Here is a 16,253-nt window from a genome sequence, read left to right as displayed (position 1 = left end):
TCTTACGATTACTGCTCTTGCCCAGCTCGTTGTTTTAACGTGCACATGCCGTCCTGGCATTCAGTGCACAGTGAAGGCAATCGCAAAAGTCCAGCAGCTGCTGACTCCCAAACACAAGGCGCTGGCTATGTTCTTGCTCCTCGACTACTCAACGCAGCCCTTCATTTCTGCAGTTGCCATCGAGGTCTCTGCACTCGGAGACTCAGAGGACGAGTAGGAGTTTCCCAGGAGAGGCTGCATCAGGACGAATTCAAAACTCCAGAAAATTGTCCTGGAACACCTTCCCTAAGGTTGCTAGAATGGAATTGAAGAGGCAGGCCAGCGGCCACCACGGTCCTCTAGCAGTCCTTAGGGTGCGCGCAGAAGGCCGGTGCTCTGCGGCTTCGTTCTTCGCCATCGTACAAGCTACCGCTCTGTCCGGCTCGCGGAGCAGGAGAAGCGACTGCTTCGCGCACACAACAGAGGAGCGGCAGCCGTACGCTCCGAAGCGCTGCTTCAGCCGAAAGACGCCGGCGACCGGCGCTTCGCTTCGGACAGCTCCGGAGAGCCGTAGTGTGCGTCTGCACTGGACTGCATCGTAGCGAAAAGCTTTGCCAGTGTGTCTTAGCAAGGAGATAGCTTAGGAGCGCAGCGCACTTATGCCTTCCTTGTCCATAAACACGATTTTACTGCACACTCCAAAAACACTGCTCTTTCCAGGGCAATATATAAGCTGCTTTCTGACGGCCGTGATCTTTCGATTACTCTTGCCCAGCTCGTTGTTTTAACGTGCACATGCCGTCCTGGCATTCAGTGCACAGTGAAGGCAATCGCAAAAGTCCAGCAGCTGCTGACTCCCAAATGAATTTCCCAACAGGGGCTTCATCAGGACGAAGTCAAAACCCAGGAAAGTTGTCTCGGAACGCCTTCAATAAAGCATGCCAGCAGTGCATTGAAAAGGCAGGGAGCTTTAGCCACTGTCATCTAGCAGTCCCAAGGCTGTACACACAATGTCGTCTCCCTGCGGCTTCGTTCTTCGCCCTCGTACAAGCTACCGCTCTGTCCGGCTCACGGAGCAGGAGAAGCGGCTGCCTCGCGCACACAACAGAGGAGCGGCAGCCGTACGCTCCGAAGCGCTGCTTCAGCCGAAAGACGCCGGCGACCGGCGCTTGGCTTCGGACAGCTCCGGAGAGCCGCAGTGTCCGTCTGCACTAGACTGCATGATAACGAAAAGCTTTGGCAGTGTGTCTCGCAGGGAGATAGCTTAGGAGCGCAGCGCACTTATGCCTCCCTTGTCTAGAAACACGATTTTACTGCACACTCCAAAAACACTGCTCTTTCCTGGGCAATATATAAGCTGCTTTCTGACGGCCGTGATCTTTCGATTACTCTTGCCCAGCTCGTTGTTTTAACGTGCACATGCCGTCCTGGCATTCAGTGCACAGTGAAGGCAATCGCAAAAGTCCAGGTGCTGCTGACTCCCAAACACAAGGCGCTGGCTATGTTCTTGTTTCTCGACAACTCAACGCAGCCCTTCATTTCTGCAGTTGCCATCGAGGTCTCTGCACTCGGAGACGCAGAGGACGAGTAGGAGTTTCCCAGGAGGGGATGCATCAGGACGAATTCAAAACTCCAGAAAATTGTCCTGGAACACCTTCCCTAAGGATGCTAGAATGGAATTGAAGAGGCAGGCCAGCGGCCACCACGGTCCTCTACCAGTCCTTAGGGTGCGGGCAGAAGGCCGGTCTCTGCGGCTTCGTTCTTCGCCCTCGTACAAGCTACCGCTCTGTCCGGCTCACGGAGCAGGAGAAGCGGCTGCCTCGCGCACACAACAGAGGAGCGGCAGCCGTACGCTCCGAAGCGCTGCTTCAGCCGAAAGACGCCGGCGACCGGCGCTTCGCTTCGGACAGCTCCGGAGAGCCGTAGTGTGCGTCTGCACTAGACTGCATCGTAGCGAAAAGCTTTGCCAGTGTGTCTTAGCAAGGAGATAGCTTAGGAGCGCAGCGCACTTATGCCTTCCTTGTCCATAAACACGATTTTACTGCACACTCCAAAAACACTGCTCTTTCCAGGGCAATATATAAGCTGCTTTCTGACGGCCGTGATCTTTCGATTACTCTTGCCCAGCTCGTTGTTTTAACGTGCACATGCTGTCCTGGCATTCAGTGCACAGTGAAAGCAATCGCAAAAGTCCAGGTGCTGCTGACTCCCAAACACAAGGCGCTGGCTATGTTCTTGCTTCTCGACAACTCAACGAAGCCCTTCATTTCTGCAGTTGCCATCGAGGTCTCTGCACTCGGAGACGCAGAGGACGAGCAGGAGTTTCCCAGGAGATGCTGCATCAGGACGAATTCAAAACTCAGGAAAATTGTCCTGGAACACCTTCCCTAAGGATGCTAGAATGGAATTGAAGGGGCAGGCGAGCGGCCACCACGGTCCTCTCGCAGTCCTTAGGGTGCGCGCAGAAGGCCGGTGCTCTGCGGCTTCGTTCTTCGCCCTCGTACAAGCTACCGCTCTGTCCGGCTCGCGGAGCAGGAGAAGCGGCTGCTTCGCGCACACAACAGCCGTACGCTCCGAAGTGCTGCTTCAGCCGAAAGACGCCGGCGACCGGCGCTTGGCTTCGGACAGCTCCGGAGAGCCGTAGTGTGCGTCTGCACTAGACTGCATGATAACGAAAAGCTTTGGCAGTGTGTCTCGCAGGGAGATAGCTTAGGAGCGCAGCACACTTATGCCTCCCTTGCCCAGAAACACGATTTTACTGCACACTCCAAAACCACTGCTCTTTCCAGGGCAATATATAAGCTGCTTTCTGACGGCCGTGATCTTACGATTACTGCTCTTGCCCAGCTCGTTGTTTTAACGTGCACATGCCGTCCTGGCATTCAGTGCACAGTGAAGGCAATCGCGAAAGTCCAGCAGCTGCTGACTCCCAAACACAAGGCGCTGGCTATGTTCTTGCTCCTCGACTACTCAACGCAGCCCTTCATTTCTGCAGTTGCCATCGAGGTCTCAGCACTCGGAGACTCAGAGGACCAGTAGGAGTTTCCCAGGAGGGGCTGCATCAGGACGAATTCAAAACTCCAGAAAATTGTCCTGGAACACCTTCCCTAAGGATGCTAGAATGGAATTGAAGAGGCAGGCCAGCGGCCACCACGGTCCTCTACCAGTCCTTAGGGTGCGCGCAGAAGCCCGGTGCTCTGCGGCTTCGTTCTTCGCCCTCGTACAAGCTACCGCTCTGTCCGGCTCGCGGAGCAGGAGAAGCGGCTGCTTCGCGCACACAACAGAGGAGCGGCAGCCGTACGCTCCGAAGCGCTGCTTCAGCCGAAAGACGCCGGCGACCGGCGCTTCGCTTCGGACAGCTCCGGAGAGCCGTAGTGTGCGTCTGCACTGGACTGCATCATAGCGAAAAGCTTTAGCAGTGTGTCTCGCAGGGAGATAGCTTAGGAGCGCAGGGCACTTATGCCTCCCTTGTCCAGAAACACGATTTTACTGCACACTCCAAAAACACTGCTCTTTCCAGGGCAAGATGTCAGATGCTCTCTGATGCCCGTGCTCCCTTCCTGCTCTTGCCCAGCTCGTTGTTTTAACGTGCACATGCCGTCCTGGCATTCAGTGCACAGTGAAGGCAATCGCAAAAGTCCAGCAGCTGCTGACTCCCAAACAAATTTCCCAAGAGGGGCTTCATCAGGACGAAGTCAAAACCCAGGAAAGTTGTCTCGGAACGCCTTCAATAAAGCATGCCAGCAGTGCATTGAAAAGGCAGGGAGCTTTAGCCACTGTCATCTAGCAGTCCCAAGGCTGTACACACAATGTCGTCTCCCTGCGGCTTCGTTCTTTGCCCTCGTACAAGCTACCGCTCTGTCCGGCTCACGGAGCAGGAGAAGCGGCTGCCTCGCGCACACAACAGCGGAGCGGCAGCCGTACGCCCCGAAGCGCTGCTTCAGCCGAAAGACGGCAGCCACCGACGCTTCGCTTCGGACAGCTCCGGAGAGCCGCAGTGTCCGTCTGCACTAGACTGCATGATAACGAAAAGCTTTGGCAGTGTGTCTCGCAGGGAGATAGCTTAGGAGCGCAGCGCACTTATGCCTCCCTTGTCTAGAAACACGATTTTACTGCACACTCCAAAAACACTGCTCTTTCCTGGGCAATATATAAGCTGCTTTCTGACGGCCGTGATCTTACGATTACTGCTCTTGCCCAGCTCGTTGATTTAACGTGCACATGCCGTCCTGGCAGTCAGTGCACAGTGAAGGCAATCGCAAAAGTCCAGCAGCTGCTGACTCCCAAACGAATTTCCCAACAGGGGCTGCATCAGGACGAAGTCAAAACCCAGGAAAGTTGTCTCGGAACGCCTTCAATAAAGCATGCCAGCAGTGCATTGAAAAGGCAGGGAGCTTTAGCCACTGTCATCTAGCAGTCCCAAGGCTGTACACACAATGTCGTCTCCCTGCGGCTTCGTTCTTCGCCCTCGTACAAGCTACCGCTCTGTCCGGCTCACGGAGCAGGAGAAGCGGCTGCCTCGCGCACACAACAGAGGAGCGGCAGCCGTACGCTCCGAAGCGCTGCTTCAGCCGAAAGACGCCGGCGACTGGCGCTTGGCTTCGGACAGCTCCGGAGAGCCGCAGTGTCCGTCTGCACTAGACTGCATGATAACGAAAAGCTTTGGCAGTGTGTCTCGCAGGGAGATAGCTTAGGAGCGCAGCGCACTTATGCCTCCCTTGTCCAGAAACACGATTTTACTGCACACTCCAAAAACACTGCTCTTTCCTGGGCAATATATAAGCTGCTTTCTGACGGCCGTGATCTTTCGATTACTCTTGCCCAGCTCGTTGTTTTAACGTGCACATGCCGTCCTGGCATTCAGTGCACAGTGAAGGCAATCGCAAAAGTCCAGGTGCTGCTGACTCCCAAACACAAGGCGCTGGCTATGTTCTTGCTTCTCGACAACTCAACGCAGCCCTTCATTTCTGCAGTTGCCATCGAGGTCTCTGCACTCGGAGACGCAGAGGACGAGTAGGAGTTTCCCAGGAGGGGCTGCATCAGGAGGAATTCAAAACTCCAGAAAATTGTCCTGGAACACCTTCCCTAAGGATGCTAGAATGGAATTGAAGAGGCAGGCCAGCGGCCACCACGGTCCTCTAGCAGTCCTTAGGGTGCGCGCAGAAGGCCGGTGCTCTGCGGCTTCGTTCTTCGCCGTCGTACAAGCTACCGCTCTGTCCGGCTCACGGAGCAGGAGAAGCGGCTGCTTCGCGCACACAACAGCCGTACGCTCTGAAGCGCTGCTTCAGCCGAAAGACGCCGGCGACCGGCGCTTCGCTTCGGACAGCTCCGGAGAGCCGTAGTGTGCGTCTGCACTAGACTGCATGATAACGAAAAGCTTTGGCAGTGTGTCTCGCAGGGAGATAGCTTAGGAGCGCAGCACACTTATGCCTCCCTTGTCCAGAAACACGATTTTACTGCACACTCCAAAACCACTGCTCTTTCCAGGGCAATATATAAGCTGCTTTCTGACGGCCGTGATCTTTCGATTACTGCTCTTGCCCAGCTCGTTGTTTTAACGTGCACATGCCGTCCTGGCATTCAGTGCACAGTGAAAGCAATCGCAAAAGTCCAGGTGCTGCTGACTCCCAAACACAAGGCGCTGGCTATGTTCTTGCTTCTCGACAACTCAACGCAGCCCTTCATTTCTGCAGTTGCCATCGAGGTCTCTGCACTCGGAGACGCAGAGGACGAGTAGGAGGTTCCCAGGAGAGGCTGCATCAGGACGAATTCAAAACTCCAGAAAATTGTCCTGGAACACCTTCCCTAAGGATGCTAGAATGGAATTGAAGAGGCAGGCGAGCGGCCACCACGGTCCTCTAGCAGTCCTTAGGGTGCGCGCAGAAGGCCGGTGCTCTGCGGCTTCGTTCTTCGCCGTCGTACAATCTACCGCTCTGTCCGGCTCGCGGAGCAGGAGAAGCGGCTGCCTCGCGCACACAACAGCCGTACGCTCCGAAGCGCTGCTTCAGCCGAAAGACGCCGGCGACCGGCGCTTGGCTTCGGACAGCTCCGGAGAGCCGTAGTGTGCGTCTGCACTAGACTGCATGATAACGAAAAGCTTTGGCAGTGTGTCTCGCAGGGAGATAGCTTAGGAGTGCAGGGCACTTATGCCTCCCTTGTCCAGAAACACGATTTTACTGCACACTCCAAAAACACTGCTCTTTCCAGGGCAATATATAAGCTGCTTTCTGACGGCCGTGATCTTTCGATTACTGCTCTTGCCCAGCTCGTTGTTTTAACGTGCACATGCCGTCCTGGCATTCAGTGCACAGTGAAGGCAATCGCAAAAGTCCAGCAGCTGCTGACTCCCAAACAAAAGGCGCTGGCTATGTTCTTGCTTCTCGACTACTCAACGCAGCCCTTCATTTCTGCAGTTGCCATCGAGGTCTCTGCACTCGGAGACTCAGAGGACGAGTAGGAGTTTCCCAGGAGGGGCTGCATCAGGAGGAATTCAAAACTCCAGAAAATTGTCCTGGAACACCTTCCCTAAGGATGCTAGAATGGAATTGAAGAGGCAGGCCAGCGGCCACCACGGTCCTCTAGCACTCCTTAGGGTGCGCGCAGAAGGCCGGTGCTCTGCGGCTTCGTTCTTCGCCGTCGTACAAGCTACCGCTCTGTCCGGCTCACGGAGCAGGAGAAGCGGCTGCTTCGCGCACACAACAGCCGTACGCTCCGAAGCGCTGCTTCAGCCGAAAGACGCCGGCGACCGGCGCTTCGCTTCGGACAGCTCCGGAGAGCCGTAGTGTGCGTCTGCACTGGACTGCATCATAGCGAAAAGCTTTAGCAGTGTGTCTTAGCAGGGAGATAGCTTAGGAGCGCAGGGCACTTATGCCTCCCTTGTCCAGAAACACGATTTTACTGCACACTCCAAAACCACTGCTCTTTCCAGGGCAAGATGTCAGATGCTCTCTGATGCCCGTGCTGCCTTCCTGCTCTTGCCCAGCTCGTTGTTTTAACGTGCACATGCCGTCCTGGCATTCAGTGCACAGTGAAGGCAATCGCAAAAGTCCAGCAGCTGCTGACTCCCAAATGAATTTCCCAACAGGGGCTGCATCAGGACGAAGTCAAAACCCAGGAAAGTTGTCTCGGAACGCCTTCAATAAAGCATGCCAGCAGTGCATTGAAAAGGCAGGGAGCTTTAGCCACTGTCATCTAGCAGTCCCAAGGCTGTACACACAATGTCGTCTCCCTGCGGCTTCGTTCTTCGCCCTCGTACAAGCTACCGCTCTGTCCGGCTCACGGAGCAGGAGAAGCGGCTGCCTCGCGCACACAACAGAGGAGCGGCAGCCGTACGCTCCGAAGCGCTGCTTCAGCCGAAAGACGCCGGCGACCGGCGCTTCGCTTCGGACAGCTCCGGAGAGCCGTAGTGTGCGTCTGCACTAGACTGCATCGTAGCGAAAAGCTTTGCCAGTGTGTCTTAGCAAGGAGATAGCTTAGGAGCGCAGCGCACTTATGCCTCCCTTGTCCAGAAACACGATTTTACTGCACACTCCAAAAACACTGCTCCTTCCAGGGCAATATATAAGCTGCTTTCTGACGGCCGTGATCTTTCGATTACTCTTGCCCAGCTCGTTGATTTAACGTGCACATGCCGTCCTGGCATTCAGTGCACAGTGAAAGCAATCGCAAAAGTCCAGGTGCTGCTGACTCCCAAACACAAGGCGCTGGCTATGTTCTTGCTTCTCGACAACTCAACGAAGCCCTTCATTTCTGCAGTTGCCATCGAGGTCTCTGCACTCGGAGACTCAGAGGACGAGCAGGAGTTTCCCAGGAGATGCTGCATCAGGACGAATTCAAAACTCAGGAAAATTGTCCTGGAACACCTTCCATAAGGATGCTAGAATGGAATTGAAGGGGCAGGCGAGCGGCCACCTCGATCCTCTCGCAGTCCTTAGGGTGCGCGCAGAAGCCCGCTGCTCTGCGGCTTCGTTCTTCGCCGTCGTACAAGCTACCGCTCTGTCCGGCTCACGGAGCAGGAGAAGCGGCTGCCTCGCGCACACAACAGCCGTACGCTCCGAAGCGCTGCTTCAGCCGAAAGACGCCGGCGACCGGCGCTTCGCTTCGGACAGCTCCGGAGAGCCGTAGTGTGCGTCTGCACTAGACTGCATGATAACGAAAAGCTTTGGCAGTGTGTCTTAGCAGGGAGATAGCTTAGGAGCGCAGGGCACTTATGCCTCCCTTGTCCAGAAACACGATTTTACTGCACACTCCAAAAACACTGCTTTTTCCAGGGCAAGATGTCAGATGCTCTCTGATGCCCGTGCTCCCTTCCTGCTCTTGCCCAGCTCGTTGTTTTAACGTGCACATGCCGTCCTGGCATTCAGTGCACAGTGAAGGCAATCGCAAAAGTCCAGCAGCTGCTGACTCCCAAACGAATTTCCCAAGAGGGGCTTCATCAGGACGAAGTCAAAACCCAGGAAAGTTGTCTCGGAACGCCTTCAATAAAGCATGCCAGCAGTGCATTGAAAAGGCAGGGAGCTTTAGCCACTGTCATCTAGCAGTCCCAAGGCTGTACACACAATGTCGTCTCCCTGCGGCTTCGTTCTTCGCCCTCGTACAAGCTACCGCTCTGTCCGGCTCACGGAGCAGGAGAAGCGGCTGCCTCGCGCACACAACAGCGGAGCGGCAGCCGTACGCCCCGAAGCGCTGCTTCAGCCGAAAGACGGCGGCCACCGGCGCTTCGCTTCGGACAGCTTTGGAGAGCCGCAGTGTCCGTCTGCACTAGACTGCATCGTAGCGAAAAGCTTTGGCAGTGTGTCTCGCAGGGAGATAGCTTAGGAGCGCAGCGCACTTATGCCTCCCTTGTCTAGAAACACGATTTTACTGCACACTCCAAAAACACTGCTCTTTCCTGGGCAATATATAAGCTGCTTTCTGACGGCCGTGATCTTTCGATTACTGCTCTTGCCCAGCTCGTTGTTTTAACGTGCACATGCCGTCCTGGCATTCAGTGCACAGTGAAGGCAATCGCAAAAGTCCAGCAGCTGCTGACTCCCAAACGAATTTCCCAAGAGGGGCTTCATCAGGACGAAGTCAAAACCCAGGAAAGTTGTCTCGGAACGCCTTCAATAAAGCATGCCAGCAGTGCATTGAAAAGGCAGGGAGCTTTAGCCACTGTCATCTAGCAGTCCCAAGGCTGTACACACAATGTCGTCTCCCTGCGGCTTCGTTCTTCGCCCTCGTACAAGCTACCGCTCTGTCCGGCTCACGGAGCAGGAGAAGCGGCTGCCTCGCGCACACAACAGCGGAGCGGCAGCCGTACGCCCCGAAGCGCTGCTTCAGCCGAAAGACGGCGGCCACCGGCGCTTCGCTTCGGACAGCTCCGGAGAGCCGCAGTGTCCGTCTGCACAAGACTGCATGATAACGAAAAGCTTTGGCAGTGTGTCTCGCAGGGAGATAGCTTAGGAGCGCAGCGCACTTATGCCTCCCTTGTCTAGAAACACGATTTTACTGCACACTCCAAAAACACTGCTCTTTCCAGGGCAATATATAAGCTGCTTTCTGACGGCCGTGATCTTTCGATTACTCTTGCCCAGCTCGTTGTTTTAACGTGCACATGCCGTCCTGGCATTCAGTGCACAGTGAAAGCAATCGCAAAAGTCCAGGTGCTGCTGACTCCCAAACACAAGGCGCTGGCTATGTTCTTGCTTCTCGACAACTCAACGAAGCCCTTCATTTCTGCAGTTGCCATCGAGGTCTCTGCACTCGGAGACGCAGAGGACGAGTAGGAGTTTCCCAGGAGGGGCTGCATCAGGACGAATTCAAAACTCAGGAAAATTGTCCTGGAACACCTTCCCTAAGGATGCTAGAATGGAATTGAAGGGGCAGGCGAGCGGCCACCACGGTCCTCTCGCAGTCCTTAGGGTGCGCGCAGAAGGCCGGTGCTCTGCGGCTTCGTTCTTCGCCCTCGTACAAGCTACCGCTCTGTCCGGCTCGCGGAGCAGGAGAAGCGGCTGCTTCGCGCACACAACAGCCGTACGCTCCGAAGCGCTGCTTCAGCCGAAAGACGCCGGCGACCGGCGCTTCGCTTCGGACAGCTCCGGAGAGCCGTAGTGTGCGTCTGCACTAGACTGCATGATAACGAAAAGCTTTGCCAGTGTGTCTCGCAGGGAGATAGCTTAGGAGCGCAGCGCACTTATGCCTCCCTTGCCCAGAAACACGATTTTACTGCACACTCCAAAAACACTGCTCTTTCCAGGGCAATATATAAGCTGCTTTCTGACGGCCGTGATCTTACGATTACTGCTCTTGCCCAGCTCGTTGTTTTAACGTGCACATGCCGTCCTGGCATTCAGTGCACAGTGAAGGCAATCGCAAAAGTCCAGCAGCTGCTGACTCCCAAACACAAGGCGCTGGCTATGTTCTTGCTCCTCGACTACTCAACGCAGCCCTTCATTTCTGCAGTTGCCATCGAGGTCTCTGCACTCGGAGACTCAGAGGACGAGTAGGAGTTTCCCAGGAGAGGCTGCATCAGGACGAATTCAAAACTCCAGAAAATTGTCCTGGAACACCTTCCCTAAGGTTGCTAGAATGGAATTGAAGAGGCAGGCCAGCGGCCACCACGGTCCTCTAGCAGTCCTTAGGGTGCGCGCAGAAGGCCGGTGCTCTGCGGCTTCGTTCTTCGCCATCGTACAAGCTACCGCTCTGTCCGGCTCGCGGAGCAGGAGAAGCGACTGCTTCGCGCACACAACAGAGGAGCGGCAGCCGTACGCTCCGAAGCGCTGCTTCAGCCGAAAGACGCCGGCGACCGGCGCTTCGCTTCGGACAGCTCCGGAGAGCCGTAGTGTGCGTCTGCACTGGACTGCATCGTAGCGAAAAGCTTTGCCAGTGTGTCTTAGCAAGGAGATAGCTTAGGAGCGCAGCGCACTTATGCCTTCCTTGTCCATAAACACGATTTTACTGCACACTCCAAAAACACTGCTCTTTCCAGGGCAATATATAAGCTGCTTTCTGACGGCCGTGATCTTTCGATTACTCTTGCCCAGCTCGTTGTTTTAACGTGCACATGCCGTCCTGGCATTCAGTGCACAGTGAAGGCAATCGCAAAAGTCCAGCAGCTGCTGACTCCCAAATGAATTTCCCAACAGGGGCTTCATCAGGACGAAGTCAAAACCCAGGAAAGTTGTCTCGGAACGCCTTCAATAAAGCATGCCAGCAGTGCATTGAAAAGGCAGGGAGCTTTAACCACTGTCATCTAGCAGTCCCAAGGCTGTACACACAATGTCGTCTCCCTGCGGCTTCGTTCTTCGCCCTCGTACAAGCTACCGCTCTGTCCGGCTCACGGAGCAGGAGAAGCGGCTGCCTCGCGCACACAACAGAGGAGCGGCAGCTGTACGCTCCGAAGCGCTGCTTCAGCCGAAAGACGCCGGCGACCGGCGCTTGGCTTCGGACAGCTCCGGAGAGCCGCAGTGTCCGTCTGCACTAGACTGCATGATAACGAAAAGCTTTGGCAGTGTGTCTCGCAGGGAGATAGCTTAGGAGCGCAGCGCACTTATGCCTCCCTTGTCTAGAAACACGATTTTACTGCACACTCCAAAAACACTGCTCTTTCCTGGGCAATATATAAGCTGCTTTCTGACGGCCGTGATCTTTCGATTACTCTTGCCCAGCTCGTTGTTTTAACGTGCACATGCCGTCCTGGCATTCAGTGCACAGTGAAGGCAATCGCAAAAGTCCAGGTGCTGCTGACTCCCAAACACAAGGCGCTGGCTATGTTCTTGTTTCTCGACAACTCAACGCAGCCCTTCATTTCTGCAGTTGCCATCGAGGTCTCTGCACTCGGAGACGCAGAGGACGAGTAGGAGTTTCCCAGGAGGGGATGCATCAGGACGAATTCAAAACTCCAGAAAATTGTCCTGGAACACCTTCCCTAAGGATGCTAGAATGGAATTGAAGAGGCAGGCCAGCGGCCACCACGGTCCTCTACCAGTCCTTAGGGTGCGGGCAGAAGGCCGGTCTCTGCGGCTTCGTTCTTCGCCCTCGTACAAGCTACCGCTCTGTCCGGCTCACGGAGCAGGAGAAGCGGCTGCCTCGCGCACACAACAGAGGAGCGGCAGCCGTACGCTCCGAAGCGCTGCTTCAGCCGAAAGACGCCGGCGACCGGCGCTTCGCTTCGGACAGCTCCGGAGAGCCGTAGTGTGCGTCTGCACTAGACTGCATCGTAGCGAAAAGCTTTGGCAGTGTGTCTTAGCAAGGAGATAGCTTAGGAGCGCAGCGCACTTATGCCTTCCTTGTCCATAAACACGATTTTACTGCACACTCCAAAAACACTGCTCTTTCCAGGGCAATATATAAGCTGCTTTCTGACGGCCGTGATCTTTCGATTACTCTTGCCCAGCTCGTTGTTTTAACGTGCACATGCCGTCCTGGCATTCAGTGCACAGTGAAAGCAATCGCAAAAGTCCAGGTGCTGCTGACTCCCAAACACAAGGCGCTGGCTATGTTCTTGCTTCTCGACAACTCAACGAAGCCCTTCATTTCTGCAGTTGCCATCGAGGTCTCTGCACTCGGAGACGCAGAGGACGAGCAGGAGTTTCCCAGGAGATGCTGCATCAGGACGAATTCAAAACTCAGGAAAATTGTCCTGGAACACCTTCCCTAAGGATGCTAGAATGGAATTGAAGGGGCAGGCGAGCGGCCACCACGGTCCTCTCGCAGTCCTTAGGGTGCGCGCAGAAGGCCGGTGCTCTGCGGCTTCGTTCTTCGCCCTCGTACAAGCTACCGCTCTGTCCGGCTCGCGGAGCAGGAGAAGCGGCTGCCTCGCGCACACAACAGCGGAGCGGCAGCCGTACGCCCCGAAGCGCTGCTTCAGCCGAAAGACGGCGGCCACCGGCGCTTCGCTTCGGACAGCTCCGGAGAGCCGCAGTGTCCGTCTGCACTAGACTGCATCGTAGCGAAAAGCTTTGGCAGTGTGTCTCGCAGGGAGATAGCTTAGGAGCGCAGCGCACTTATGCCTCCCTTGTCTAGAAACACGATTTTACTGCACACTCCAAAAACACTGCTCTTTCCTGGGCAATATATAAGCTGCTTTCTGACGGCCGTGATCTTTCGATTACTGCTCTTGCCCAGCTCGTTGTTTTAACGTGCACATGCCGTCCTGGCATTCAGTGCACAGTGAAGGCAATCGCAAAAGTCCAGCAGCTGCTGACTCCCAAACGAATTTCCCAAGAGGGGCTTCATCAGGACGAAGTCAAAACCCAGGAAAGTTGTCTCGGAACGCCTTCAATAAAGCATGCCAGCAGTGCATTGAAAAGGCAGGGAGCTTTAGCCACTGTCATCTAGCAGTCCCAAGGCTGTACACACAATGTCGTCTCCCTGCGGCTTCGTTCTTCGCCCTCGTACAAGCTACCGCTCTGTCCGGCTCACGGAGCAGGAGAAGCGGCTGCCTCGCGCACACAACAGCGGAGCGGCAGCCGTACGCCCCGAAGCGCTGCTTCAGCCGAAAGACGGCGGCCACCGGCGCTTCGCTTCGGACAGCTCCGGAGAGCCGCAGTGTCCGTCTGCACAAGACTGCATGATAACGAAAAGCTTTGGCAGTGTGTCTCGCAGGGAGATAGCTTAGGAGCGCAGCGCACTTATGCCTCCCTTGTCTAGAAACACGATTTTACTGCACACTCCAAAAACACTGCTCTTTCCAGGGCAATATATAAGCTGCTTTCTGACGGCCGTGATCTTTCGATTACTCTTGCCCAGCTCGTTGTTTTAACGTGCACATGCCGTCCTGGCATTCAGTGCACAGTGAAAGCAATCGCAAAAGTCCAGGTGCTGCTGACTCCCAAACACAAGGCGCTGGCTATGTTCTTGCTTCTCGACAACTCAACGAAGCCCTTCATTTCTGCAGTTGCCATCAAGGTCTCTGCACTCGGAGACGCAGAGGACGAGTAGGAGTTTCCCAGGAGGGGCTGCATCAGGACGAATTCAAAACTCAGGAAAATTGTCCTGGAACACCTTCCCTAAGGATGCTAGAATGGAATTGAAGGGGCAGGCGAGCGGCCACCACGGTCCTCTCGCAGTCCTTAGGGTGCGCGCAGAAGGCCGGTGCTCTGCGGCTTCGTTCTTCGCCCTCGTACAAGCTACCGCTCTGTCCGGCTCGCGGAGCAGGAGAAGCGGCTGCTTCGCGCACACAACAGCCGTACGCTCCGAAGCGCTGCTTCAGCCGAAAGACGCCGGCGACCGGCGCTTGGCTTCGGACAGCTCCGGAGAGCCGTAGTGTGCGTCTGCACTAGACTGCATGATAACGAAAAGCTTTGCCAGTGTGTCTCGCAGGGAGATAGCTTAGGAGCGCAGCGCACTTATGCCTCCCTTGCCCAGAAACACGATTTTACTGCACACTCCAAAAACACTGCTCTTTCCAGGGCAATATATAAGCTGCTTTCTGACGGCCGTGATCTTACGATTACTGCTCTTGCCCAGCTCGTTGTTTTAACGTGCACATGCCGTCCTGGCATTCAGTGCACAGTGAAGGCAATCGCAAAAGTCCAGCAGCTGCTGACTCCCAAACACAAGGCGCTGGCTATGTTCTTGCTCCTCGACTACTCAACGCAGCCCTTCATTTCTGCAGTTGCCATCGAGGTCTCTGCACTCGGAGACTCAGAGGACGAGTAGGAGTTTCCCAGGAGAGGCTGCATCAGGACGAATTCAAAACTCCAGAAAATTGTCCTGGAACACCTTCCCTAAGGTTGCTAGAATGGAATTGAAGAGGCAGGCCAGCGGCCACCACGGTCCTCTAGCAGTCCTTAGGGTGCGCGCAGAAGGCCGGTGCTCTGCGGCTTCGTTCTTCGCCATCGTACAAGCTACCGCTCTGTCCGGCTCGCGGAGCAGGAGAAGCGACTGCTTCGCGCACACAACAGAGGAGCGGCAGCCGTACGCTCCGAAGCGCTGCTTCAGCCGAAAGACGCCGGCGACCGGCGCTTGGCTTCGGACAGCTCCGGAGAGCCGTAGTGTGCGTCTGCACTGGACTGCATCGTAGCGAAAAGCTTTGCCAGTGTGTCTTAGCAAGGAGATAGCTTAGGAGCGCAGCGCACTTATGCCTTCCTTGTCCATAAACACGATTTTACTGCACACTCCAAAAACACTGCTCTTTCCAGGGCAATATATAAGCTGCTTTCTGACGGCCGTGATCTTTCGATTACTCTTGCCCAGCTCGTTGTTTTAACGTGCACATGCCGTCCTGGCATTCAGTGCACAGTGAAGGCAATCGCAAAAGTCCAGCAGCTGCTGACTCCCAAATGAATTTCCCAACAGGGGCTTCATCAGGACGAAGTCAAAACCCAGGAAAGTTGTCTCGGAACGCCTTCAATAAAGCATGCCAGCAGTGCATTGAAAAGGCAGGGAGCTTTAACCACTGTCATCTAGCAGTCCCAAGGCTGTACACACAATGTCGTCTCCCTGCGGCTTCGTTCTTCGCCCTCGTACAAGCTACCGCTCTGTCCGGCTCACGGAGCAGGAGAAGCGGCTGCCTCGCGCACACAACAGAGGAGCGGCAGCCGTACGCTCCGAAGCGCTGCTTCAGCCGAAAGACGCCGGCGACCGGCGCTTGGCTTCGGACAGCTCCGGAGAGCCGCAGTGTCCGTCTGCACTAGACTGCATGATAACGAAAAGCTTTGGCAGTGTGTCTCGCAGGGAGATAGCTTAGGAGCGCAGCGCACTTATGCCTCCCTTGTCTAGAAACACGATTTTACTGCACACTCCAAAAACACTGCTCTTTCCTGGGCAATATATAAGCTGCTTTCTGACGGCCGTGATCTTTCGATTACTCTTGCCCAGCTCGTTGTTTTAACGTGCACATGCCGTCCTGGCATTCAGTGCACAGTGAAGGCAATCGCAAAAGTCCAGGTGCTGCTGACTCCCAAACACAAGGCGCTGGCTATGTTCTTGTTTCTCGACAACTCAACGCAGCCCTTCATTTCTGCAGTTGCCATCGAGGTCTCTGCACTCGGAGACGCAGAGGACGAGTAGGAGTTTCCCAGGAGGGGATGCATCAGGACGAATTCAAAACTCCAGAAAATTGTCCTGGAACACCTTCCCTAAGGATGCTAGAATGGAATTGAAGAGGCAGGCCAGCGGCCACCACGGTCCTCTACCAGTCCTTAGGGTGCGGGCAGAAGGCCGGTCTCTGCGGCTTCGTTCTTCGCCCTCGTACAAGCTACCGCTCTGTCCGGCTCACGGAGCAGGAGAAGCGGCTGCCTCGCGCACACAACAGAGGAGCGGCAGCCGTACGCTCCGAAGCGCTGCTT

This window comes from Lonchura striata, chromosome 33 (genome assembly GCF_050655825.1).
Source record: "Lonchura striata isolate lonStrDom1 chromosome 33, ASM5065582v1, whole genome shotgun sequence".
In the NCBI taxonomy this organism is placed as follows: Eukaryota; Metazoa; Chordata; class Aves; order Passeriformes; family Estrildidae; genus Lonchura; species Lonchura striata.
The sequence above is the reverse complement of the archived record's forward strand: the minus strand, read 5'-3'. Positions refer to the sequence as shown.